This window comes from Mobula hypostoma, chromosome 5 (assembly GCF_963921235.1).
Source record: "Mobula hypostoma chromosome 5, sMobHyp1.1, whole genome shotgun sequence".
In the NCBI taxonomy this organism is placed as follows: domain Eukaryota; kingdom Metazoa; phylum Chordata; class Chondrichthyes; order Myliobatiformes; family Myliobatidae; genus Mobula; species Mobula hypostoma.
In genome coordinates this window covers 40,565,751-40,592,341 of record NC_086101.1, presented here as the reverse complement: position 1 = coordinate 40,592,341, position 26,591 = coordinate 40,565,751, and the positions used below count along the sequence as shown (strand labels likewise).

At 44.7% G+C, this 26,591-nt stretch overlaps 1 long non-coding RNA gene across 1 annotated transcript in view; it reads left to right on the top strand.

Annotated features, from left to right (window-relative positions):
- The window catches only part of LOC134346192 (uncharacterized), a 210,204-nt gene that overhangs the window by 125,686 nt on the left and 57,927 nt on the right, over nt 1-26,591 (top strand). The window contains exon 2 of the long non-coding RNA XR_010017854.1: nt 3,243-3,381. This is a non-coding gene — a long non-coding RNA (uncharacterized LOC134346192). The remainder of the gene's footprint in view (nt 1-3,242; nt 3,382-26,591) is intronic.

Here is a 26,591-nt window from a genome sequence, read left to right as displayed (position 1 = left end):
CAAATCCCCCTTATTTTCCTACGCTCCAGGGAATTAAGTCCTAGCCTATTCGACATCTCCCTATAACTCGGGTCCTCATGTCCTGGCAAAATCCTTTAAAATTTTCACCGTGCTCTTTTAATCTTCTTGATATCCTTCCTGTAGATAGGTGACCAGAACTGCACACAATACTCCAAATTTTGCCTCACCAAAGTCTTGGGGTGTATGGAGTGTCTAGGGAGGGGTAGCACCTCTGGTGGGGGGGGCCTGCCGTGTCCTTTTTCAGGGCAACTCATCCACCTTTGGTTCCCACCTTGCGCTCAGCTCTCACCTGTGGCTTCAGGTAGCTGTAGCATGTGCAGCGGCCACACCCCGGTAAACCATCTCGGCAGATGGGCCAAACCAGGTCAGAGTAGCCGACGGGTCTTTGACCCTCGGTGAGGTAGGGGATCTGTCTATCCCAGCGTGTGAAGTCTGGCCATGGCAGATTGAGTGGAAGAGACCGATTAATGGTCTAACAGTCAAGAAGTCAGGCCAGCAGGTGTGGTGGAGCGTTAAGAGCACGACAAGGCACTTAGACGTCCTGATCATCCACTGCAAGAAGTGGTGATCTCTTTAAACTCACCCGGCAGATGGCAAAGGCAAACCACCGCTGTAACCTGCCACCAGCATGATTTCCCAATATGTCAGAGTGGCGTGGAGGGAAATCGTCCGCCAACAGGAAATTCCAGACACGACCAAATGACGATGAAAGTCTTATACAACTTCAGCATAACCTCCCAACTCCTGTACTCAATACTCAATAATTAAGAAGGCCAATGTGCCAAAAACACTTACAAGCCCATCTACACCACCTGTGATAGAGTCATAGAGCAATACAGCACTGATAAAGGCCCTACAGCACTACTGGTCCAAGCCAACCATGGTGTTAATTCATCTACTCCCAATCTCCTGCATTCAGCCCACATCCCTCTAAGCTCCACACTTCCAAGTACATATTCAAGTACTTCGTAAATGATGCAATTTTATCTAGTTAACTAGCAGCTTATTCCTTACATTTACTATCCATTGCTTCAAAAGGATGTCCCTGGAGAACATTCCTAGATCTGTTCCTGGCTCTCTCTGTTTGATAAAGGTTTAATTATTAGCTTTATCTGGCATGTACGCATTGAAACATCTAAACAGACAGAGAAATATGTCATTTGAGTTCATCGGCGAAGGTTGTGCTGGGCAGCCCACAAGAGTCACCATACATGCGGTGAAAGCATACCATGTTCACAACTTACTATCCCTGTCTTCCCACATCTTTGGAACATGGGAGGAAACCCACAGGAAGTACGAGGGGTGATCGATAAGTTTGTGCCTAAGGTAGAAGGAGTCAATTTTAGAAAACCTTGCACATTTATTTTTCAACATAGTGCCCTCCTACATGTACACACTTAGTCCAGTGGTCGTGGAGCATATGGATCCCTTCTTTGTAGAAGTGGTCCACAGCAGACGGGATTGATAAGTTCGTGGCCTAAGGTAGAAGGAGATGAGTTATTAACTTCAAACTTTCTGCATTATCACTCAAAGAGTTGAACTGCACGTGCATGTAACGAGAGTGTCTTGGATCTCCAGGTGGTCCACAGCAAGGGTAATTGATAAGTTCATGGCCTAAGGCAGAAGGAGATGAGTTATACAGCTCTCGTTACATGCACGTGCAGTTCAACTCTTTGAGTGAAAATGCAGACAGTTTGAAGTTTCTCCTCATCTCCTTCTACTTTAGGCCACAAACTTATCAATCACCCCAGCTGTGGACCACTTCCTGGAGTTCCAAGACGCTGACTTCTACAAAGAAGGGATCTGTATGCTCCACAACCGCTGGACTAAGTGTGTAAATGTAGGAAAAATAAATGTGCTAGGTTTTCTAAAATTGACTCCCTTTACCTTAGGCCACGAACTTATCAATCACCCCTCGTATGTGAAATACTGTATATGACAGCAGTGGAAATTGGACCCCGATCTGAGATCACTGGTGCTGTTAAATTACTTTCGCAATCTCATCCTGCGACTGAACCCAGAACACAGTGTCAATTTCAGAATCCTAAAGTTGGGGCACGCCATTGATGTGGCTTGTCAACTGTTGCCAACTCAGTCTGAGGACCTCAACGTTGGGGATGTTGCTCTGCAACAAGGCAAGGTGTTAGTTCATTTTTCTTGCTGGTTGATTTGGAGAACCTTGCTGGGCATCTGCCCAGTGACTTGAGGCAACCTGCCTTAGGTCTCAGAAGCATGGAGGGCGGGGTTCAGTACTGCTTGATGGACCATTGATCTAGTACTGGGTAATGTTCTGATACGGTGAAGATGGTGGTGAGTTTGATCATCAATGTCTGTCTTCATGCAGACAGATACAGATGAAGGGAGTGGACAACACTGCCCAGAGCCTTGATGTGACCATGCTGCCAGAGGAGAGTTTTGTGCAGTGAGACAGGTGGAGAATTCTAATTTAGCAGATGTTAAATGTCAGGCACATTCTCTTGGGTTTCAATAAATGAGTTGGCAATGGCCTTTGTGGTGTCTACACACAGACAGACACACACACACGCACACACACACAGGCACGCAAACACACACGCACGCAAACACACACGCACGCAAACACACACACGCACGCAAACACACACACGCACGCACGCACGCAAACACACACACGCACGCAAACACACACGCACGCACGCAAACACGCAAACACACACACACGCACGCAAACAGACACGCACGCACGCAAACACACACACGCACGCACGCACACGCAAACACACGCGCACACACACACGCAAACACACACACACACCCACGCACGCAAACACACGCAAACACACACACACGCAAACACACACACGCACGCACGCAAACACACACACACACAAGCGCAAACCGTATATTGGCGCTCTTTTAATTAATGTGTTCTTTTGGGTTTCTTGTTTTGTAGCTGTGTGTAAGGAGACAAAGCAAAAGGATGTATGAAGTATACACACTTTGATAATAAATATACTTTGAACTTTGATGATTGAGGGTGGAATAAGTTGAGGTGACATTTATTGAACAGTATTAAGTTTTCTAAAGATTAGTAGCACTCCATCAAGAAGCCTTTTAAAAATTTTCATTGCTTTCAAGGTGCAGCACAGTACGAGGTCTTGTCTGCCCAATGACCCCCACCCCCACCACCACCCAATTACACCCATGTGACCGATTAACTACTAATCTGTATATTTTTCCAGTGTAGGAGAAAACCTGAGCACTTGGAGGGAAATCCCATGGTCAAGGGGAAAGCATGCAAACTCTGAACAGACAATGTGGAATTAAACCTGGGTTGCTGATGCAGTAATAGTGTTACACTAACTGCAATGCTACTGTGAGGTAAGCATCCTTGTGTGAAAGCTCTGATTAAAGATTTGTGGTGATAACAATCCTTGCTTGAAGCTTCTCTGCACTGGGATTGGGTCTGTTGTGGATTTATTGGATAACTTCACAGTTTGTATGTTGTGATGGAGCAGATATAAAATAAAACTGAATATCTGGTTCATGAATAGAAAAAAGCCCGGAGGGATAGAAGCCAAACGCAGGCAAATTGGACTATCTCAGATAGATATTGTTGTCAACGTGGATTAGTTGAGCCAAAGGGCCTATTTACTCTATGATTTGAAGGATATATCACAATTTTTTACTGAATTATGGAGTCAAAGGGTTTTGTAAGTCAACAGAGGCTATGTACAATGGTTAGTGCTATCCTTACATTTGTGGAGCTGTCATATGATGAAGACATGCCTACTGTGCCTTGAGAAAGATGGAATCCACACTGCACCTATTTAGCCATTATGAAAAGGAAGTTAGGGAACACCCTGGCACCAATTTTCACAGCATTTATACTCTAAGAATGTATCTAGAAACTGCCTAGAATTTCCCTACTGCATAGCTCCCTATTTTTCTAAGCTCCATATACCTATCTAAAGAGTCTCTAAAAAGACACTATTGTATCCACCTCCAACACCGTCGCTGACAGTGCATTCCACACACTCACCACTCTCTGCGTGAAAAACTTACTCCTGACATCCCTCGGTACCTACTTCTAAGCACCTTAAAACTATACCCCCTCGTGTTAACCATTTCAGCCCTGGGAAAAACCCTCTGGCTAGCCACACGATCAATGCCTCTCATCATCTTATACACCTCTATTAGGTCACCTCTCATCCTCCGTCGCTCCAAGGAGAAAAGGTCAACTTCACTCAACCTATTCTCATAAGGCACGCTTATGACATTAAAATTGAAATTGAACCATTATTATTGTGTATATTATTATTCTATAATTTATTATTATTATATTAATTATTTTGTTGCTAATTATGTTTTTAACTGTGCTACTGTAATGAAATAATTTCCCACCTGGAATCAATAAAGTACTTATTATTATTATTATGCTATTAGACTCATATCTACTGCAGGATCATGGCTGGATTTTTACCTATGTTGTCACTCATATCTAGAATACATTTTATATAGATTTATTTTTCTGGAGGCAGGGACACCAGTGTGATATCTCTATATTCTCACTACTACATGGGGTGGAAGTGGTAAACAGCTCAGAATAAGGATCCAAAGCTTTTCAGCATGCAAGCACCAATATACTTTCAAAATTATGGTGGAACACCTCACCCTGCTGAGAAACGACTGTTATCCTTCTTCCCTTTGTAAACCACAGGCTGTGTCCGCTGAGTTCTGATGCATTCAAGGCAAAACTGGATAACTACATAAGGGAAAAGCTAATAGACTGGTCATGCTTAGAGGTTGAACAATATCAGTGCAATCTCTCTATTTAATGGAATACTGTACATAGATGTGACCTTCACATTGATTACTTGTTAATTAACTCTAGCTGTCAAAAGGTGCAGTGATCTGGGCCTTCCACTAACATGCAAACTATTTTATTTTTCACAGGCATTAAGAAATGCCTGTATATTCAAACAAGTAAAAATCTTTAAAAGTCTGCAACCTCTGCTTGTGTGTGTGTGTGTGTGTGTGTGTGTGTAGGTGTGTGAGTGTGAGTTTGTGCTTATGTGGGTCAGTAAGTATGTATGTGTGAGTGTGAGTTTGCGTATACGTGCATGCTGTATCTGTGAATATGTGAGTACGTGTGTGGGTGAGTGCGTGCACATATGCACAGGTGTATACATAACTGCTCAGAAACCACACTGCTGTGCTACCTATCCAATATTGAAAGTGGATCTAGAGAAGATGACTCCAATAGTAGAAGAACCTAGGATAGGAGGGCACAGCCTCAGAATACAAGGGTGTCCTTTTAGAACAGAGATCAGGAGGAATTTCTTTAGCCAGATGGTGGTGAATTTGGCCACAGACAACCATGGAAGCTAAGTCATTTGGTATATTTAAAGCACAGGTTGAATGGTTCTTGATTAGTAAGGATATCAAAGGATAACGGGAAGAAGGCAGGATAATGGTTGAGAGAGATATTAAAACAACCATGAATAATAAGACAGACTTGATTGGCTGAATAGCCGAATTCAGCTCCTATGTCTTATAGTCCTACGATAAAAATCATTGTTGAATTATTTACTGAACCCCAATAGAATATGCCCCACATTTAGCATCGGCTAATTATCAAAACATACAGAGAAATGCATCTTTTGTGTTAAAGACCAACACAGTCTGGGGGATGTGCAGGGGGCTGCCCACAAATGTCAGCATGCTTCCAATGCCAACATAGCGTGCCCTCAACTTACTGACCCTTAGTAACCCATACGCCCTTGGACTGTGTGGGGAAACTAGAGCACCTGGAGGAAACCCATGTGGTCACTGGGAGATGGTACAAACTCCTCACAGACTGTGGCGAGAATTGAATCCCATTGTCTGGTGCTGTAAATCATTATGCTAATGGCTGCACAATCATGCCTTAGAAATACTTGTTAGTCGCATTGATGAGGTGAAGAAGGTTGTTTGAATGGAAAGTGAATACCAATGCATGGAGTAGGTATGTACTTTTCTGCTAAACAGGGTTAAAAGAGTTAATTTCATTTTATTTTATATCTGTTTTTTCAGCCGACACATCAATCTAGTATCACACTTTCAGGGACTTAACAGCTCCTGTGACTGTGGTTCAATCCTGACTTCTGGTGCAATCTGTGTGGTTTAAACAGTCTTTCAGAGATTTCCTCTGCGTGCTCTGGCTTCCTCCCATGTCCCTAATTTGTTACTAAGCTAACTGGCCACTGTGAATTGTTTCCTGTTATGCTGAAGAGGGTTAGAATGTGGGTTATTGATGGGAATGTGCGGAGATACATTGTTTTGGTATGATTAATATAAAACTGTGTGTTTAATGATCAGCAGGGACTGTTTCCATGGTGTATCTTTATGACTAGAGCACTTTTCACTGTATGAGAGTACAGTTCCATTTCCACCTTTCCCTGTAAATCAGCTTCTCTCCTGAGCTGTTTACAAATCTCGGTGAAATTGGTCCTGCGATGATAGCTTAGAGCACATTGATGGAGCTCTCACTCAAGACTGATGCTACTCACACTCGTAAATGCTGGCAGTGAAAGAACAATCAAGTGGGAAAACTGATGACAAACTAAAATCAAAGGCACAAACCCGACAGCCAACTCTTTAATATCCACAGACTGTGAAGAACATTTAGAGTGATGGAGTAATAGAAACATACAGGCAGAAATAGGCTTTTTGGCTCCACTTATCGATGCCAACCATGATACCAATCTATGTTAATATCATTTGCATTCACTAAGCCCATATCTCTCCACTCCATTCCCACCTGTGTACTTTCCCAATTGCCTTTTAAATGCTGTAATTGTATCTGACTCTACCACCTCTTCTGGCAGCTTGTTCCATATATGTAACTACTAACCTTGATGTAGGAAACCTAGCCTTAAAATCTCCTTTAAATATCTCTGTCTCATTTTAAACATGTGTTCTTTAGCTTTAGACACCCTAACCCTAGTAAAACGTAGAAACATAGAAAACCTACAGCACAATACAGGCCATTCAGCCCTCAAAGCTGTGCCGAACATGGCCTTACCTTAGAAATTACCTAGGGTTACCCATAGCCCTCTATTTTTCTAAGCTCCATGTGCCTGTCCAGGAGTCTCTTAAAAGACCCTATCATAGCCGCCTCCACCACCGTCACACGCAGCCCATTCCACGCACTCACTACTCTCTGCGTTAAAAACTTAGCCTTGACATCTCCTCTGTACCTACTTCCAAGCACCTTAAAACTGTACCCTCTCATGCTAGCCAATTCAGCCCTGAGAAAAAGCCTCTGACTATCCACACGATTAATGCCTCTCATCATCTTGTACACCTTTATCGGGTCACCTCTCATCCTCCGTTGCTCCAAGGAGAAAAGGCCGAGTTCACTCAACCTATTCTCATAAGGCATGCTCCCCAATCCAGGCAGCATCCTTGTAGATCTCCTCTGCATCCTTTCTATGGTTTCCACATCCTTCCTGTAGTGAGGCGACCAGAACTGAACATAGTACTCCAAGTGTGGTCTGACCAGAGTCCTATATAGCGGCTCCTAAACTCAATCCCATGATTGATGAAGGCCAATGCACCATATGCCTTCTTAACCACAGAGTCAACCTCTGAAGCAGCTTTGAGTGTTCTATGGACTTGGACACCAAGATCCCGCTGATCCTCCACACTGCCAGGAGTCTTAGCATTAATACTATATTCTGCCATCATATTTGACCTACCAATTAATACTGTATTCTGCCATCATATTTGACCTACCATTTAGTACTATATTCTGCATCATATTTGACCTACCATTTAGTAATCAATACTTCTCATATTCTTATAAACTATCTATGCCCTTTAGTATCTCCATGCCCTTGGATGGCAGGGTGGAGATACATCTCTACCAAAGGAGGTGTAAGGCACTAGGCTGTCCTTCCCTCCGCTAGTCTGCAGGTCAACCTTTGGCAAGGTGTAGCATCTGCTTAGCAGCCACCCAACTCCTGACCAGGGTCATGTGCAGCCATGGGAGCAGCTGGTGCATATCATAAGTCCTGGTTATGTGGCAACTGACACCATGCAGACAATCTCTGAAGAGTATTGATAATGGCTGGGGTCACCCGTCTTGAAAAGACGCTGCTCAGAAGAAGGCAACATCCGTAGAAAAATTTGCCAAGGATAATCATGGTCATGCATAAGACCATGATCGCCCACGTCATACGATGCAGCACATGATGATGAAGATGATGCCCTTTAGATTCTTATAAACCTCTATAATGTCAGTGAGTACACTGAAAGATTATTTTAATAGATACAAAAGCAATACTAATAAGAGTGAGAATGATGAAGAATGTTATCTGAATATGTGCAAATACCAAATGGTTCTCATTTTCCAAAGCCAGAAGTTAAAAGCACTGAAAGTGCCACAGCTACTGACTGGAATGTCCAGGATATTCTGTCTGGACCCCCCACCTTTTCACAGGTGCTGCTTCCATGTGCAGTTATCCCGATGTAATGCCCAGCACCCAAAATGAACTACAGCTGCCTCGAGATGCTGCTGTCACACGGAGATACAAGAGATTCCACAGATGCTGGAGCCCTTGGGGTAATGTACAAACTCCTCAGAGGCAGCGGCAGGAATGGAACCCTGGCTGGTGATCACTAGCACTATAAAAGCTGTGATAATCGCTATGCTACCAAGCTGTTCCCCTACGCTACCGTACTGTATGCTAGCCAACAATTAATGCAGCCACTTTTGCCCATGTGACTGGTGGCCACTTTCGTGTGAATGGGATCACCACCTGATCACCGAGCATCCACCATGTCGAATGTAAAATGCAAATCCACCTCCATCATCCCTCCCCTTAGCACATCATGATTCTATAGCTGATGGGTCTGCCGGTGGATGGTGTTGTGTCATTGCAACTGCATACCAAGCAAATAAAAGCACGCACGCAGGTGGTGGCTTCAAGTTGTCCACATTGTGCTGTATTCACATTGCAGCGAGAGAGAACGTGACAACGCACATATGTAGACAACAGTCCATACGTAGTTCTAAGGAAAATTATTGCCCTAAAATAAATAGATACATATATTACATAACCTTTCACTTTAGAAGAATATAACGTAAAACTGTATATGTACAAAACATTCAATTTCCCTTTTACCTACTATATTCAAATAAACATGCTTTCACAATAACAGTCCCTAACTAACCTCGTTATACTAAAGATTCAGTCTTTTGCATGGTGCTAGGTCTCTTTTAGGGTAGCGCCTCCAGACCAGTGGAGAGGCATTAAGTTTGGCAGGTGTCTTCTCAAAGATAATGTTCTCATAGCACCTCTGGACCTGTGAAGTGACATCAGGTTTGGTAGGTGTCTTGACTAAGACAACAGTCTCGGTCACCAGTGTCACGTGGCTGTCAGTGACATGATCATCACTGAGAACTAAGCCCGGTGGCTGTAAGGTGTCCATCTTGTTGGATGCAGTCGACTCAGGCGTGTTCTTCAGTTGAGCATCCACTATCTGATCCACATGATGTCTCCACGTATGATCTCTAACATCCATTGTGTACATCAATGGTCCAGTTCTTGTAGCTATCCTACTGGGTGTCCAGTTGCTTTCTCAGTAATCACATGCTAGGAATTCCTGTCCAATCTCAAAGCTCCTTGCTGCTTCATTTGGCAACTGGCTGAACTGTTAATTCTGCACTTCCCTCCATAGATCTGGTTTCAGGAGGTTTATGTGAGATCTCAGATTCCTGTTCATGAACAGCATTGCGGGGTGTTTGACTTGTTGTCGCATGAACAGAGTTTCGATACACAAAAAGGAAGTTGTCCACATTGTGCTGTAGAGAAACGTGCTCTTTGTCAATCACTTTAATGGACGCCTTGAATGTTTAGATAGAAGTTTCAGCTAACCCATTCAATGCAGGGCAGTGAAGAGCTGACTTGAAATGTCTGGTGCCATGTTTCTTCATGAATAGTCTGAATTCTTCTGAAGTGTACAGTGGTTCATTAACAATTTGTTCAGGTAAGCTGTTTCTGGTGAAGATAGTCCTCAGAGCAGAAACTGTCTTTTCTGATGTAGTTACTTCATTGGTATGACCTCCAACCACTTCAAATGAGCATCCACATCAAACAAAAACATAGAATCTGTGAGTGGCCCAGAAAAGTCAACAGCCACTCCCACAAGTGTAACAGGTGTAATATGGGGTGCATTTTGAACTGCTTAGCATTCCGAACAGCTTTTGGACAAGTTTTCAATCTGTTTGTCTATTCCCGACCACCACACATAACTCTATACCTGGGTGATACTCTTCATCTTGACGGCACCCAGGTGTCCTTCATGCAGATTCTCTAACATTCTGGTACACAGTTTAGAGGGAACCACAACATGAGATCCTCACATCAGTATTCTTTGACATACCAACAGTTTGTCTCGTCTCGCTAAAAACTCAGGGAAACATAGGGTCACCATGAGCTGACTATCCTTGCATGGTGATGTCGTAGACTTTTGATAATGTTGGGTCATTTGTTATTTCGGAATTAGTTACTGGCAACTGGTCCACCAATGCTGTGTGGAACATCTCTGCTGGGTCACAATATGAAGACTTCCCTTCTTCAGTTGCCAACAGTGGAAGATGTGGCATGTGTCAGCATTGCTGTGTTGTTTAGATAGATAGATAGATAGATATACTTTATTAATCCCGTGGGAAATTGAGTTTCGTTACAGCCGCACCAACCAAGAATAGAGCGTAAATATAGCAATACAAAAATCACAAACAATCAAACAACCAAATGGAAACTATGCCATGGGAAAATAAGACCAGGACCAGTCTATTGGCTCATGGTGTCTGACGCTCCACGGGAGGAGCTGCACGTTCGATGGCCACAGTCAGGAACGACCTCCCGTGCCGCTCAGTGCTGTATCTCGGTGGAATGTGGCCGAAGTCCAACAGTAAAAAGTTCAATATCCGGGCTACAAACACGTTCCGCGATCGTAATATGACCCGGATTGCACCATCTGTTGTTAACCAGAACAGTAAGCACCCAACTCCTTTACGCTTACTGCTCTCAGTGCACTTCTGGTCAGCCGGAATAGTCTGGAAGCCGTCCATGGAGAAGTTTTGATCGGGAATGTCCTTGTGCAGCCCCGTTCCAGTGAAGTACATAACACTGCACTCCCGAAATGTTCTCTGACGCCTGGCTAGCGCCATGAATTCGTCCATTTTATTACCCACCGAACTCCTCTTCTCCATAGGTCTCTGTTGTCTCGACCCGGTCCTCTTTCCTCGACTTTGTGATCCCCCTCTGCATCCTCTGTGTGTTTTCCTCCAGATTTCAGCAGGGGTGATCGCTGCTCTGCTCACTAAACCGGCTGGTATAAGCGCAAACAGCTGGTCCCTGGAATACACAATGCGACCTTGCTTCTGTTCCGCGTGTCTGGATGTAACTATTTCCAGCGCTAAAAACCCAAATAAAACTCTCTCTAATAGCATGTTAGAGAGGGGGCAGCTTTGATGTGTTACCGTGAGAAAAAAAAACAAAAAATTACGTAAGTTAAAAAGTAAGAAGAAAAAAGTAAGAATAGATCGGAATGGCTGTACCAGGTTGCATGCACGACCGGTACCCATGAACACTATGTCACAAGAGTGGACTGCTAGAAACAATGTCCAATGTTCTAACCGGGTAGCGGTCATCACTGGAATTCCCTTCCTGGAATTGAAAATGGACACAAGGGGCTCGTGATCTGCCACTAGCATGAATTTTTGTCTATAGAGGTCATGGTTGAACTTCTTTATTCCCCACACTAAACTTGGGGCCTTTTGGTCGAACCGCCCACAGTGATCTTGAAGCAAACGCAATCCATCTTTCATAATGTGTGACAAAATGGCTCTAATGCCATAAGAGGACACCAGTGTGATGGGCAGCGATAGGTCCCAATGGATGATCAGTTCACCTGAGGCTATTAGTCTCTTTGTTTCCTTGAATGCTCTTTCACATCTTTCTGATCATTCCCACTTTGCTCCTGTCTCTAACAGTGTATTCACTGGGTGCAGCACTGTTGCAATGTTTGGGAGAAACTGGTGGTAGTAGTTTACAAGGTCCAAGTAGGACCTTAGTTGTGACACATTTTCTGGTTTAGGTGCCTGTAGCAGTGCTTCAATCTTCTCTTGTGGCTTATGTAAACCATGCTTCTCAATGACGTGTCCACAATACGAGATTTTATTCTTGAAAAACTCACATTTCTCTCTCTTAGCATGCAGACCATACTCACTCAGCCTGGTAAGCACTTTACCAAGGTTCTGGAGATGCTCTTCATCATTCTTGCCAGTCATGATGATATCATCAAAGTAACATGTTCCTGGGATATCTTGGAGTACTTGGTCCATTGCTCTTTGCTAAATTGCTGTAGCTGATTTGATGCCAAAATGAGATGATTATACTGGAACGATCCCTTGTGAGTGTTGACTGTGAGGAACTTACCTGCTTGTCTCCTCAATCTCTAATTGCAGATGGGCTGGTGACAAGTCAATCTTTGAAAACTTCTCCTGCCTGCTAAAGACCCCAAAATATTTTCTATTTGTGGCAGGGGATACTGCACAGTACACAGCACTGGGTTGATGCTCACTTTGAAATCCCCACATATGCGAACGGCTCTGGCCTTCTCTTTCTTAATCACCAGGGCAGTGGGTGTGGCCAATCACTCCACTCAACCTTGGAGAGAATTCCAGACACCTCTAAGCTCTGAAGTTCAGTTCAGCGCGTAAGGCACAGGATATGTTTTATGGAATCTTGGTGTTGCAGGTTCATTCAATTCAATTCTGGTCTTCATGCCTTTGAGTTTACCAATACCCTTCTCAAACACCTTCTCATTAGCTTGAGCAGTGGTGACAGTCCCTGGTTAGTGCTATCATTTGGACTGCAGTTGACTGTTGATGTCACACTGAGTGCCAGTCTAGTTGGATTTTTTTCAACCTTTCACGTCCAAGCAATGCTGCCCTCCACTTTTCAATACATAAAGCTCTGACTGTTGTGCTGGGCTTCTATATATCACATTTACTTTCAGTTGCCTTTGGAAGACACTTTTTTGCCAGTGTAAGTCTTTAGCATCACTGAGGTCTTTTTTAATGGTATCATAGGAAACAGCCTGTTGTAGTCAGCCTCTGGAATTATGGACAAAGCTGACCCTGTATCAAGCTCTATTTTAGTTTTACACCTGATTCGTTTATTGAGATCCAGATAATTTTGTGATCTGCTTCAGTTATACTATGCAGTTCTAGGAATGACAGTCGAGCTTTGTCAGACTCTATGTTGTCTGATTCTGTTTTACATTTGGTAACTTTATGCATTTGCTTAGTTCTGTATTTGAGAGCTTTCACTTGGTTGTTTTTTTTTATCTGCCTTGCACATTCTCACTTAAGTGATCTTGTCTGTGACACTTGCTGCAGACTTTTTCTTTGAAACAACAGTCATTTGCATCATGGGAGGATTTGCCACATTGATAACATCTTTGGCTTTTTACACCATTCAGGGACATTTTGTGCATTTCACATTCTAAAAACCTTTTCTGTAGTTCTGCTGCATCCTTTGCTGCATTTTCTAATGACGTTGCAATGGTCGATGCCCGTTCTAAGATTATGTCTCTTCTGGCAGTAGCCGCTTTTGAGTGCTCTTACTTTGCATGCTACATACAAGCCTGTCCCTCAACGCATCAGAAAGTCCATCTCTAAAGTCACAGTACTGGGAAAGTTTGCGCAGTTCTGTAATGTGTTTGGAAATGCTTTCATCCTTTGGTTCCTTTTGTAAAATGTAAATCTCTTAGCTATTACCAGCAGTTTAGGGTTCAAGTGTTTTTGTAAAATTGCTAGTATTTCGTTGAATGTCTTTCTTCTGGCTTTTCAGGAGTTACTGAGTTCGATAAGAGACTACACTCTAGCACCGATTAAGTTAAGAAGTGTGGGAGCTTTCTTTTGCTCCTCCATGTTGTTCGCACTACAATACAGTTCAACTCCCAGTCTTCATTAACACTACTGAGTTCATAAATTTTCTCAACTAAAGCCATCGTCATGTTATTTTCACCTTACCTTTGTTAGTTGTATATTTCTTGCAATTACTCACATACCCCTTTGTTGGCATCCATAATGGCTTTTTATCCGTTCTGTTTAGCTCTTTTCTCTCAATGTCTCGTCCCATAATCATCCTGTGACTGTGGGTGCAGTTGGTGAGATTATCTGAGGTTTGGGTTCATACTCGTCGCTAATTTGTTGTGTCTTTTCAACTGCATACCCATTAAATAAAATCACACATGCAGGAGATGGCTTTAACTTGTGTTTTCACATTGCAATGAGGGAGGGAGGGAGGGAGAGAGAGAGAGAGAGAGAGAGAGAGAGAGAAATCAATCAGTGTGCATGTATAGGCAACAGTCCATATGTAGTGCTAAGGGGAGTCATTGCTCTAAAAGAAATAGATCCATACATTACAGACGGGATTTCAGATATAGATTTTGAACTCCAGCATGCCATAGACAGCTACTGTTGGCCCAGATGTTCACAGGACTTTAACTTTTGTCTCATTTGCAGAAAATACCTGGCCTTGGGCTCTACTGTTCTATGTTTATACCTTCAACACGTTAAGTGGATGGAACCTTTGTTCGGCTTTTAACAAGATTCCTTGTCAGTGAGGATATGCTAATGAATGTAAGATATGTAGTTAGTCCAACTGCAATTACAATGCAATGAGTTCTGTGGCAAAATACTTGTAATATTACTGTCATTTCAGTACTCATGAGTTTGCTGAGGTGCTCCAGATTACAAGAGTCTGAGTTAAACTGAAAAAGTACAAAACAACACAAATGCTGAAACATTGAAAGATTGGCTGCAGCATAAGCCATAACTCTATTGAGGGTTTGTGACACTGTTGCAAGCCATTACAGCAATTTATAAATGTCTTCACTGACAAAAGTCACAGCTCTTTCACAATTTCCAGGCATTTATTATTTCAGATGAAATCTATTTTAAAGCTATTTCATTTCCAGAGAAATATTGGGAGCCTGTACCTTAAGGTTATTGCTGGTAATGGTAGTTAGCTCTGACATACCGACTGTGAGTGAGCTGTGTTTTCACAGTGATGAAGGCCGAACATTGCCCTTGAGGTACAGTGTCTGTATGCACCATCACTCACTCCAATGCACTTCAACTGAGGTGTGAAGTCACTTAGGACAAAAGGCTCCAATGTGTTGTGAAGGACATCGCGATTTGATGGCAGCTTATTTGCGTGAAGCTGAGTGATGACATTTTCTTCATTTGGGAATAGTGATGGAAATCACAATGACAAAAACAGAGCTAGAAATAAACAGTCAATGCTGGAAATGTTCAGCAGAGCAGGCAGCACCTGTCGAGAGAGAGAGAGAGAAACAGGAGAAACATACAAAATGCTGGAGGAACTCGAAGGGTCAAACAGCATCTCTTGAGACCCTACGAATATGTATTGTCTGGATTTCGGACAGCTCTCCCACGCAGGCCCTTTATACTTCATCTTACAGTTATACAAAGCTCAGTTAAGTTTCCCCTCAGCCACTCATGCTCCAAGGAATCTATATCAGACTTTCTAGTCTTCCTTCATTGTTATAATTTTCCCATCCTCGCAACATGCTTGTATTTCTCCTCCATGCTCCCAGTGTCCAATTACACCATTCCTAGAATGTGGTGAAAGAAGCAGTATATAGTTGCCCAGCTGTGGCTTAACTAGCTTCGCACTCAGTTATGGAATAACCTCCCTATGCTCTGGGTCATTGCTAACAAGCATCTCAGAATATTTACAAACACAACCAATGTTCTTCTATTTTAGGAAATTTATTGCCCAATATTCAAGCATATTTTTGTTCAATCAGTAGATGTGAGCTAGAAATGAGTTGTATTTTGCATACGCAAATGTACAGGGCAGCGACAAAGAAGCATTTTGAAGTCTACTTCCAAAATTTAATTCCTTTGAGACCAATTGTAGAAATTCAGCAAAAGAGGTTACTAAACTTTCATCACCATATCTCACTTATAATACATAGTGCAGAAGGCAAATTTCCATCATTATATAAACTCTTTAGAATCTGAAAGCTTTTTGTTTTATAAATTGTTCATGACAGACAATATTTTTGATAAACTTATTAAATACCAAATAATTGGCTTACTGAGTTACTGATGTCTTTATTCTCCACAGTTTGATTTATTCTATTTCTGTCTATATTCACGAATTGCAATAAGATATTTAGCATAAAGGAGGACAGACAAACACACACCTTTGCCCCATCCACTATACCACCCATGATCATCCAGTGCCCTTTTAATTCCAGTTCCCATTCCCATATCTGTCCATGGCCTCCTCTACTGCTAATTTGAGACCAAATGAAGATTAAAGGGACAGCACCACATCTTCTGTCTTGGTAGTCTCCCACCTGACAGCATGAACAGCAATTTCTCCACCTTCTGGTAACCACTTCCCTCAGTCCCTTCCTTTGTTTACCCTTATCCTACCACACAATCACCCCATCTCTTTTCCCTCCCCTGTCCTTTAAAACTGGCCAATACCCACATATTCATCCCTGCAGTTCCCTTCCTCACCTCGTTTCCTTTATTCAATGGTCTACTGTCTGCTCCCATCATATTCCATCTTCTTCCATCTATCACCTCCCAGTTTCTTCCCACTATTCCCTACCTCCCTCAGCTGTCTATTACACCCCCTCATCTGGATCCACCTATCAGATTCTGCCAGATCTTGCTTCACCCCTTCCCCCTGCCACTTTATACTGGCCATCTCCCTCTTTCTTTCCAGTCCTGTTGAAGGGACTCAAGCTAAAACATCAACTGTCCATCTCCCTCCATTGATGCTGCCTGACATGCTGAGTTTCTCCTGCAGTTTGTGTATTGCTCCAGATTTCCATCATTTGCAGAATCTTTTATATTCCCATTTAGCATCTGGGTTCTCCTGAGGTTACAGCATAGTTTCACTCACAGTTCATATCCAAGTCTGAAATCAAAATGTGTGGGAAAGGGTCTCAGGAACAGCGGTGATGGAAGAGTGAGCAGGCATAAGAAGAGCAGCTGCATGCCAGGCTCACTTTCTCAGGGAGTGAGTGAGTGAAAACTGAACACAGTACTCCAAGTGGGGTCTGACCAATGTCTCGTATAGCTGTAACATTACCTCATGGCTCTTGAACTCAATCCCATGGTTGTTGAATGCCAAAAAGCCATATGCCTACTTAGCAAAACTGTCAATCTGTGCAGCAGGTTTAAGAGTCCTATGGACACGGACCCCAAGATCTCTCAGACCCTCCACACCGCCAAGAGACTTACCATTAATATTATGTTCTGTCTTCAAATTTGACTTACCAAAATGAACCACTTCACTGGGTTGAAGTCCATCTGCCACTTCTCAGCCCAGTTCTGCATCTAACCGAAGTCCTGCTGTTACCTCTGACATCCCTCCAGACTATCCACAACACCCCCAACCTTTGTGTCATCAGCAAACTTCTGAAATGCCCGGTTTGCTGCCGCTGCTACTGTGCAATTGAGAATCTCCGGAGGGAAGGCCCCAGAATCCCCAGCTTTGCCTGCTGCTAGCGATCGAGGCTGGGGTCAAAGCGTTTGGCAGAGATGGTGCTTGGTACTCGGTGTCAGAGGGCTGATCAGAGGCTTGAAGTTTTTGGACGACTCAGAGTCGGACTGTAGTCGGGCATGGCAGGGAGAGTTTTCTTCCTTCTCCTGTCTGCATGAGATGTGGGACTTTGGAGAGACTTTGAACTTTTTTACTGTGCCCATGGCCTGTTCTTCATCAAGTTATGGTATTGTTGCACTGTTGTAACTATATGTTATACTTATGTGGTTTTTGTTAGTTTTTCAGTCCTGGTCTGTCCTGTGTTTCTGTGATATCACACCGGAGGAATATTGTATCATTTCTTAATGCATGCTTTACTAAATGACAATAAAAGAGGACTGCATGTCCTCATAATCTAAAAAAAACTTACTAACTCAAACAACAGGAATTCTGCAGATGCTGGAAATACAAGCAACACACATAAAAGTTGCTGGTGAACGCAGCAGGCCAGGCAGCATCTCTAGGAAGAGGTGCAGTCGACGTTTCAGGCCGAGACCCTTCGTCAGGACTAACTCACCCTTCTACTTTGTACCTTCTACAGCTCAGTTATAAAAATCACAAAGAGGAAGAGTCCCAGAACAGATCCCTGCAGAACACCACTGATCACCGACCACCATGTCGAATATGAACCATCCACAACCACCCTTGGCCTTCTGTGGGCAAGCCAATTCTGGATCCACAAAGCAAGGTCTCCTTGGATCCCATGCCTCCTTACTTTCTGAAGGAGCCTTGCATGGGGAAGCTTATCAAATGTCTTACTGAAATTCATATACACTACATCCACTGCTCTACCTTCATCAATGTGTTTTGTTACATCCTTAAAGAATTCAATCAGCTTATAAGGCAAGACCTGCCCTTGACAAAACAATGTTGACTATCACTAATCAGATTCTCCAAATGCTCATAAATCCTGCCTCTTAGGATCTTCTCCAACAACTTGCCCAACACTGAAGACTCACCGGTTTATAATTTCCTGGGTTATCTCTACTCCCTTTCTAGAACAAGGGAACAACATTTGCAACACTCCAATCCTCCGGTACTTCTCCCATCCCTATTGATGATACAAAGTTCATCACAAGAGGCCTATTGATGATACAAAGTTCATCACAAGAGGCTCAGCAATCTCCTCCCTCACTTCTCACAGAAGCCTGGGATATATCTCATCCGGTCCCTTTGACTAATGTAACTTAATGCTTTTCAAAAGCTCCAGCACATCCTCTTTCTTAATGTCTATATGCAAGTATTTCAGTCTGCTGTATGTAAGTCATCCCCACAATTGCCAAGGTCTTTTCCCCCAGTGAACACTGAAGCAAAATATTCATTAAGTACCTCCTCTGACACCATGCACACGTTTCCACTATTGCACCTGACTGGTCCTATTCTCACATGGCTTATCCACTTGCTCTTCACATACTTATAGAATGCCTTGGGGTTTTCCTTAATTCTGCTCACCAAGGCCTTCTCATGGCCCCTTCTGGCTCTGCTAATTCCATTCTTAAGCTCCTTCCTAGCAACCTTGTAATTTTCTAGAGCTCTAACTGTAACTAGGTTCTTGAACCTTTCATAAGCTTTTCTTTTCTTAACTAGATTTTCTACATCCTTTGTATACCATGGTTCTTTAACCCTACCATCCTTTCCCTGCCTCAGTGGAACACAACCTATGCAGAACTTCATGCAAACGTTCCCTGAATATTTGCCACATTTCAGCTGTGCATTTCCTAGAGGACATCTGCTCCCAATTTATGCTCCCAAGTTCCTGCCTAATAGCATCATATTTTCCTCTTCTCTAATTAAATGTTTTCCCAAATTGCCTGCCCTATTCCTCTCCAGCACTATGGTGAAGGAGATAGAGTTACTACCTCCAAAATGCTCACCCACCGAGAGATCTGACACCTGACCAGATTCATTTCCCAATACCAAATCAAGCACAGCCTCTCCTCTAGTTGGCTACACGTAAACACAAGATAATCTGCAGATGCTGGGATCAAAGCAACACTCACAACACGCTGGATGAACTCAGCAGGTCAGGCAGCCCACGGATGCTGCCCGACTTGCTGAGTTCCTCCAGCATGTTGTGAGTGTTCCTTTAGTTGGCTTATCTACATATTGTGCCAGGAAACTTTCTTGAACCCACCTAACAAACTCCACCTCATCTAAACCCCTTGCACTAAGGAGATGCCAATCAATATTAGGAAAGTTAAAATCTCCCATCACAACAATGCTATTATTATTGCTCCATTCCAGAATCTGCCTCACTATCTGCTTCTCGGTATCCCTATTACTATTGGTGGGTCTATAAAAAACACCCAGTAGAGTTATTGCCACTTTCCTATGTGACAAGAATACACATAGATAAGATGTTAGCTGTCCTGTGTGATCAGCAGTTGGTCTGCCACCTGTCTTCAGGAGAGAGAAAGAGATAAGGAAAACAATTGGAGCAGCATTTGGAGATGTGTAATGAAGGGGAAGGAGAGCTGTCTAGAGCGGCTCCCCCTTTGAACCCTGAACTGTTTGAAGTTATGAACAGGCGATACCCCAGCAAGGGGATAAAAAGGGACAGGTTCGCTAAGGCACACACACGACACCCGAGGTAACGAGACCCTGGAAGCGGTGCGCCTCTCACAAGTCGGTGGGAAGCTTTTGGGCGGCTGATCGCGGGATCAAGCCATAAACGCACAGGGTGGAAAGGCACGATCGGCGGGAACCTGGTGTGTGTCCAACCTTGCCTGGGCGCCAGGTTCACCGCAGGGAAACGATTCGTATCTGGAAACGGAGGGGTCACGGTTGGTGACCTCAGATGATATCACAAAGGGCTCGCACGAAAGCTGACTGTGAAGGTCTGTGTGTGGAAGCCGTTTTGAATATTCATTTGTTTTGCTCTCTCTCTCCTTCCCCCCCCACTATCCATCACCACGGCAACGATTACTGCGAACTGAACTGAACTTTGCGTCATTTTGAAACTGGTCATTTACCCCTAGACAACGATAGAGCTTGATTGATCCTGTTATCTTAATTCTGTGTACATGTATGTTTATCATTGCTGAACTGTTGCATTCATTATCCTTTTAATTAGAGTACTGTGTTGCTTGTTTCTTTAATAAAACTTTCTTAGTTCTAGTAATCCAGACTCCAACTGAGTGATCCATTTCTGCTGGTTTGGCAACCCCGTTACGGGATACGTAACATAAGTGGGGGCTCGTTCGGGATTTTGAACGCTAAATTTGGGACGGAGTAAATTGATTGGGTTAAAATTCCCGAAAGAAAGAAAAGACAAACAGCAGAACTGGAGGCTGAGGAATTTATAAAGGCACCGACCTTGGAGGCATTAGAGGATGCCAGGAAATCGGAATTGGTAGCTGTGGCCAAACAGTTGAATCTTGCTAAGGGGAAGTCGACAATGAGGAGAGAGGAGATACACAGAGCTATCGTAGAGCACTATGTATCTAAAGGTGTGTTTCCCCAAGGCGAGCTGGAGGTGGTGTCTATTGAAAAACCTGCTGGAGACGCGGTACAGGTACAGCTTGAAAAACTGAGACTCGAGCACGAGTTCCGGGTACGACAGTTGGAGAGAGAAGAGAAAGAGAGGCAATGGGAGTGAGAAGAGAGAGAGAGGCAGAGGGAAAGGGAATTTGAGCTGGAGAAGTTAAAGATAAGGGCCGAGCAGGGGCTCGTGCCGAACCAAGGTGGAGGGTTCCGGGTGACCCAGGAGGTTAGGCTGGTTCCCCCATTTGACAATACCGACGTGGATCGGTACTTTCTCCATTTCGAGAAAGTAGCTATGTCAGGACTGGCCGAGGGATAAGTGGGTTGTTTTGCTTCAAAGTGTACTGAAAGGGAAAGCCCAAGAAGCTTACTCAGCTTTGTCCGCGGGAGATGCCCAGAGGTATGAGGTGGTGAAAGAGGCCATCCTCAGGATTTATGAGTTGGTCCCGGAGGCATACTGGCAGAGGTTCCGGAATGCGAGCAGTGGGACCGCACGTATTTAGAGTTTGCCCGTGAGATGCAGACATATTGTGAGCGTTGGTGCGCCTCGAAGGGGGTAGAGGGGGATTGTGACAGACTGCTGCAGCTGATCCTGATTGAGCAGTTTAAAGGTTGTGTCCCTGAGGGTCTGAGACCCTACCTAGATGAGAAAGAGGCAGCCACGTTAGCCGCAACTGCTAAGTTAGCGGATGAGTATGCGTTGACGCATAAAATGAAGTTTGCCCCGAGTAAAGGCTACCAGAAGGGTAGTCAGGTCGGCGGGGAGAGTCCGCCGGAAAAGTCAGAAAGTAAGCCGGGGACTAGCGAGAAGGATAAGGTAGACCGAGAGCAGTCTGGCAGGAAGTCTCCTGGGGTCGTCTGTTATAATTGCGGGAAAGTCGGACACTTTGCGTCCAGGTGCTTTGCCCCAAAGAAGGAGACAGGAAAAGGAAAGACAGCGATTTTGACTGGCTGTATCGAGCTGGTAAACGAACCGCTAGGGAAGGACAGGTCTGCCAAAGTTCAGGAAGGGCGCGAGAGGTTTATCTCGGCCGGATTGGTGTCAGTGAAGGAGGGGTTAAAACCAGTTCCAGTGCGGATCTGGAGAGACACGGGAGCGTGTCAGACACTAGTACTGAAGAGTGTATTAGAGTTTAGCTCAGAGACCCAGACTGGGGAGGTCAAGGTCGAAGGTATTGGGGAAGGGACAGAGTCAGTCCCTTTGCACCAGATAAACTTACAAAGCAACCTGGTCTCTGGACTAGTCACGATCGGGGTGAGGTCCGAATTACCGATGAAAGGCGTGGAAGTCTTGCTCGGTAATGACGTCGCCGGGGGAATCGTGTTCCCAGTCGTGAGATTGACAGGTCAGCCTGCCAGCATTGAGGCCCCGCTCATGGACTCACGGGTTCATCACGGGACCGCAGTAGTGAATTTAGCTGAGACGTTTCTGCCAGTCTTGTACGAGACAGGGGTAGAAAATGAAAAGAAGGAGTGTAGTGAGACAAGAGGTAGTGAGGGAGCTGGGACAGACATAGCAGTAGCCAGGAAAGAATTTGTGCAGACGCAGGAGCGAGACAAGCGGCTGATGGTTTTGGCAGAGACAGCTCTCTCTGACACAGACTTGACAAGGGAACTAGTAGGCGATTGTGTGGAGGAGGAAGTGCTAAGGAAGCAAGGGAGACCAAGTACCGTGCCCGCAGATGAGGAATGGGGGGGGTGGTGCAAAAGAGTTATGGGGATGAGGTTTTTAACTTGGCCCACGTGGTACCCCCCTGGTGGACATTTTGCGGTACTGGAGGGAACAGTTGGTGGAACCATGAAAGAGGTTTACCGGCTGCCCAGGGGGAAGAATGTTATTGATTATGACCGACGCGAACTGAGACGGTCACAGGCTTTTGATATGCTAACAAACCTAGTCGGTGTTAGCACGGAAATCAATGAAGCTAGGGTCCCTCCGATAAGAGAAAAAAACCATTTTGAAAAGATGAGTATGGTATCGACCAGATGGGAGAAGGCTATTGTTTTGGCCCGGTCTGCTGATAAGGTCTCTCCCTTAATCCCTGAACAAAGCGACTCTTTAGGAGAAGTAATTAAACGACTCGCACCCATGTGTTTGATTGTCCCGAGGCGATGCAAAGAACTGGGACATTGGGTGGTGCTTGTTACAATAGGTCAGCATAGTAAGCAACAGCCATATAGAATGAGTAATTCAGTGACTAAAGGGCTGACGAACACAGAGGTGTGTATTGGCAATTTAATACGGCTGTCTGAAGCCAGCTTGATAGTGAACCTTGAAAAATATGAGTTCGGCCACACGAAGGTCACTTACCTGGGAATTGTGGTGACACAGGGGCAGCTGGCAGCGATGCAAGCTACAGTGCAGGCTATCGCTGACCTCCCAACCCCGACAGACAAGAGGGCCCTCAGAAGGCTCTTGGAGATGGTGGGGTACTGTAGGAAGTTTTGCAATAACTCTGCGGTCACTACCCCTCCCCGTCCTACTAAGCCCTTGCGAGAGAAAACTAAGTCGGAATGGGACGACCCTTGTTATTGTGGTCCGGGACAAAACCAAATGAGAGGTTACATTGATCGCAATTCATCAGTGTTTTTGGCCACTATGAAGTTTGCTAAGTTGGAGCCTGGTCTAAGGGATTATTAATAACACATATAAAGGAACATGTGACGAGAATACACATAGGTGTTAGCTGTCTTGTGAGATCAGCAGTTGGTCTGCCACCTGTCCTCAGGGGAAGGAGAGATAAGGGACAATGAAGCAGCATCTGGAGATGTGTAATGAAGGGACGGGAGAGAGAGCTGTCTGGAGCGGCTCCCCCTTTGAACCCTGAACTGTTTGAAGTGATGGACAGGCGATCTGGAGATGTGTAATGAAGGGACGGGAGAGAGAGCTGTCTGGAGCGGCTCCCCCTTTGAACCCTGAACTGTTTGAAGTGATGAACAGGCGATACCACAGCAGGGGGATAAAAAGGGACAGGTTCGCTAAGGCAGACACACACGACACCCGAGGTAACGAGACCCTGGAAGCGGTGCGCCTCTCACGAGTCGGTGGGAAGTATCGGACCTTAAACGCACAGGGTGGAAAGGTACGATCAACGGGAACCCGGTGTGTGTCCACCCTCGCTTGGGTGCCGGGTTCACTGCAGAGGATCGACCGCATCTGGAGGAGGGGTCACAGTCGGTGACCTCAGGTGACATCACAAAGGACCCGCTCGAAAGCTGCGTGTGAGCAATATCGCCGGTCTGTGAGTGGAAGCCGTGTCTGAATGATCAGTTGTTCCCGTTCTCTCTCTCTCTCTCTCTCCCTCCCCCCATGTTGTCCATCGCCATGGCAACGATTACTGCGAACTGAACTAAATTGGACTGAACTTTTGTGTCACTTTGAAATTTGGTCATTTACCTCTAGACGACGATAGAGCTTGATTGATCCTGTTATCTTAATTCTGTGTACATGTATGTTTATCATTGCTGAACTGTTGCATTCATTATCCTTTTAATTAGAGTACTGTGTTGCTTGTTTCTTTAATAAAACTTTCTTAGTTCTAGTAATCCAGACTCCAACTGAGTGATCCATTTCTGCTGGTTTGGCAACCCAGTTACGGGGTACGTAACACCTATTTCTGAGTTCCACCCACACTGACTCAGTAGACCATCCCTCCATGACTTCCTACTTTTCTGCAGCTGTGACACTATCCCTGATTAGCAGTGCCACACCCCACCTCTTTTGCCTCCCTCTCTTTTCTTTTTGAAACATCTAAAGCCTGGCGCACTCAGCAGCCATTCCTGCCCCTGAGACGTCCAGGTCTCTGTAATGACCACAATGTCATAGTTTCATGTATTGATCTATGCTCTAAGTTCATCCCCCTTGTTTATGATACTCCTTGCATCAAAATAGACACATCTCAAACCATCAGGCTGAGTGCATCTTTGCTCTAATATATGCCTATCCTTCCTCACAAACTCCCTAAAAGCTGTCTCTACTTGTTCTCCAACCTCCCCATCCTCTGCCTCTTCACTTCAGTTCCCACCCTACTGAAAATCTAGTTTAAACCCTCCCCAGTAGCATTAGCAAACCTCTCCGCCAGGATATTGGTCCCCCTCAGATTCAAGTGCAACCTATCCTTTTTGTACAGGTCACACCTGCCCCAGGAGAAGTTCCAATGATCCAAAAATCAGAATCCCTGTCCCTGCTCCAATCCATCAGCCATGCATTTATCTTCCACCTCATTCTATTCCTATACACTCTGACTCTTGGCACAGGCAGCAATCTAGAGATTACTATCTTTGAGGTCCTGCTTCTCAGCTTACTTCCTATCTCCTTGTATTCTGCTTTCAGAACCTCCACCCTTTTTCTACCTATGTCGTTGGTACGCATATTTATCACAATCTCTGACTGCTCATCCTCCCATTTCAGAATATTGTAATTGCGCTCAGAAACATCACAAACCTTGGCACCTGGAAGGCAAAATACCATCCCTTTTTCTTTTTTGCGCCCACAGAATCCCCTATCTGTCTCCCTAACTATAGAGTCCCCTATTACCACTGCCATCCTCCTCTATTCCAGACCCTTCTGAGCCACAGGGCCAGACTCAGTGCCAGAGGCACGGCCACTGTTGTTTCCCCCAGGTAGGTTCCCCGCCCCCCACCAACAACACTCAAAATGGAGTACTTATTATTAAGGGGGACAACCACAGGGGTGCCATCTACTACCTGATGCCCTCTCTTCCCTCTCCTGTTAGTCACCCACTTATCTGTCTCCTGTGACCCCGGGGTGACCACCTGCCTGTAGCTCCTGTCTATCACGTCCTCAATCTCCCTAACAATCCAAAGGTCATCGAGCTGCAGCTCCAGTTCCCTAACTCGGTCTCTAAGAAGCTGCAGCTCAATGCACCTGGTGCAGATGTGGCCATCAGGGACATCCCACATCTGACACCCAGAATAGAAAACAGGCCTCGCAATCATTTCCACTATTCTTGTCGGGGGGGGGGAGTAACCTATCTCTCCTAGGTCCATTCTCGCCGAAGCCCCGAAGAGCCAAAGCCTGCTACTCTGACTTAGACTACTCCGACGACCTCTCCACTAGGCAGTGCCTCTCTTTTATTTTGGCGCTTTCTCAGCTTCCTTGCGCAATGATGCGCTACTGCGTCAGCGCACTTCTCCACAACTTGTGCGAAGCTCCCTCTCTCTTCGAGTCAATTGGTCCACCGCTAATGCGGCGAGACCCGCGAAACGCTCCTTTTTTTTAAGCTCTTCTCCCCGACCTGTGCAAAGCCCACTGTCTCTTCAGATTGATTGGTCTGCTGCTAATATATCTCCAGGTTAGGACTGAGTGAGACTTGGAAGGCAATTCTGAACTTCTCTGGTGGTAGTCCCTTGCAATTTGTCACTCTTGTCCTTCTACCTGGTAGAGGCTGTGGGTTTGGAAGGTATCATCCAAGGAATCTCAGTTCATCTGTA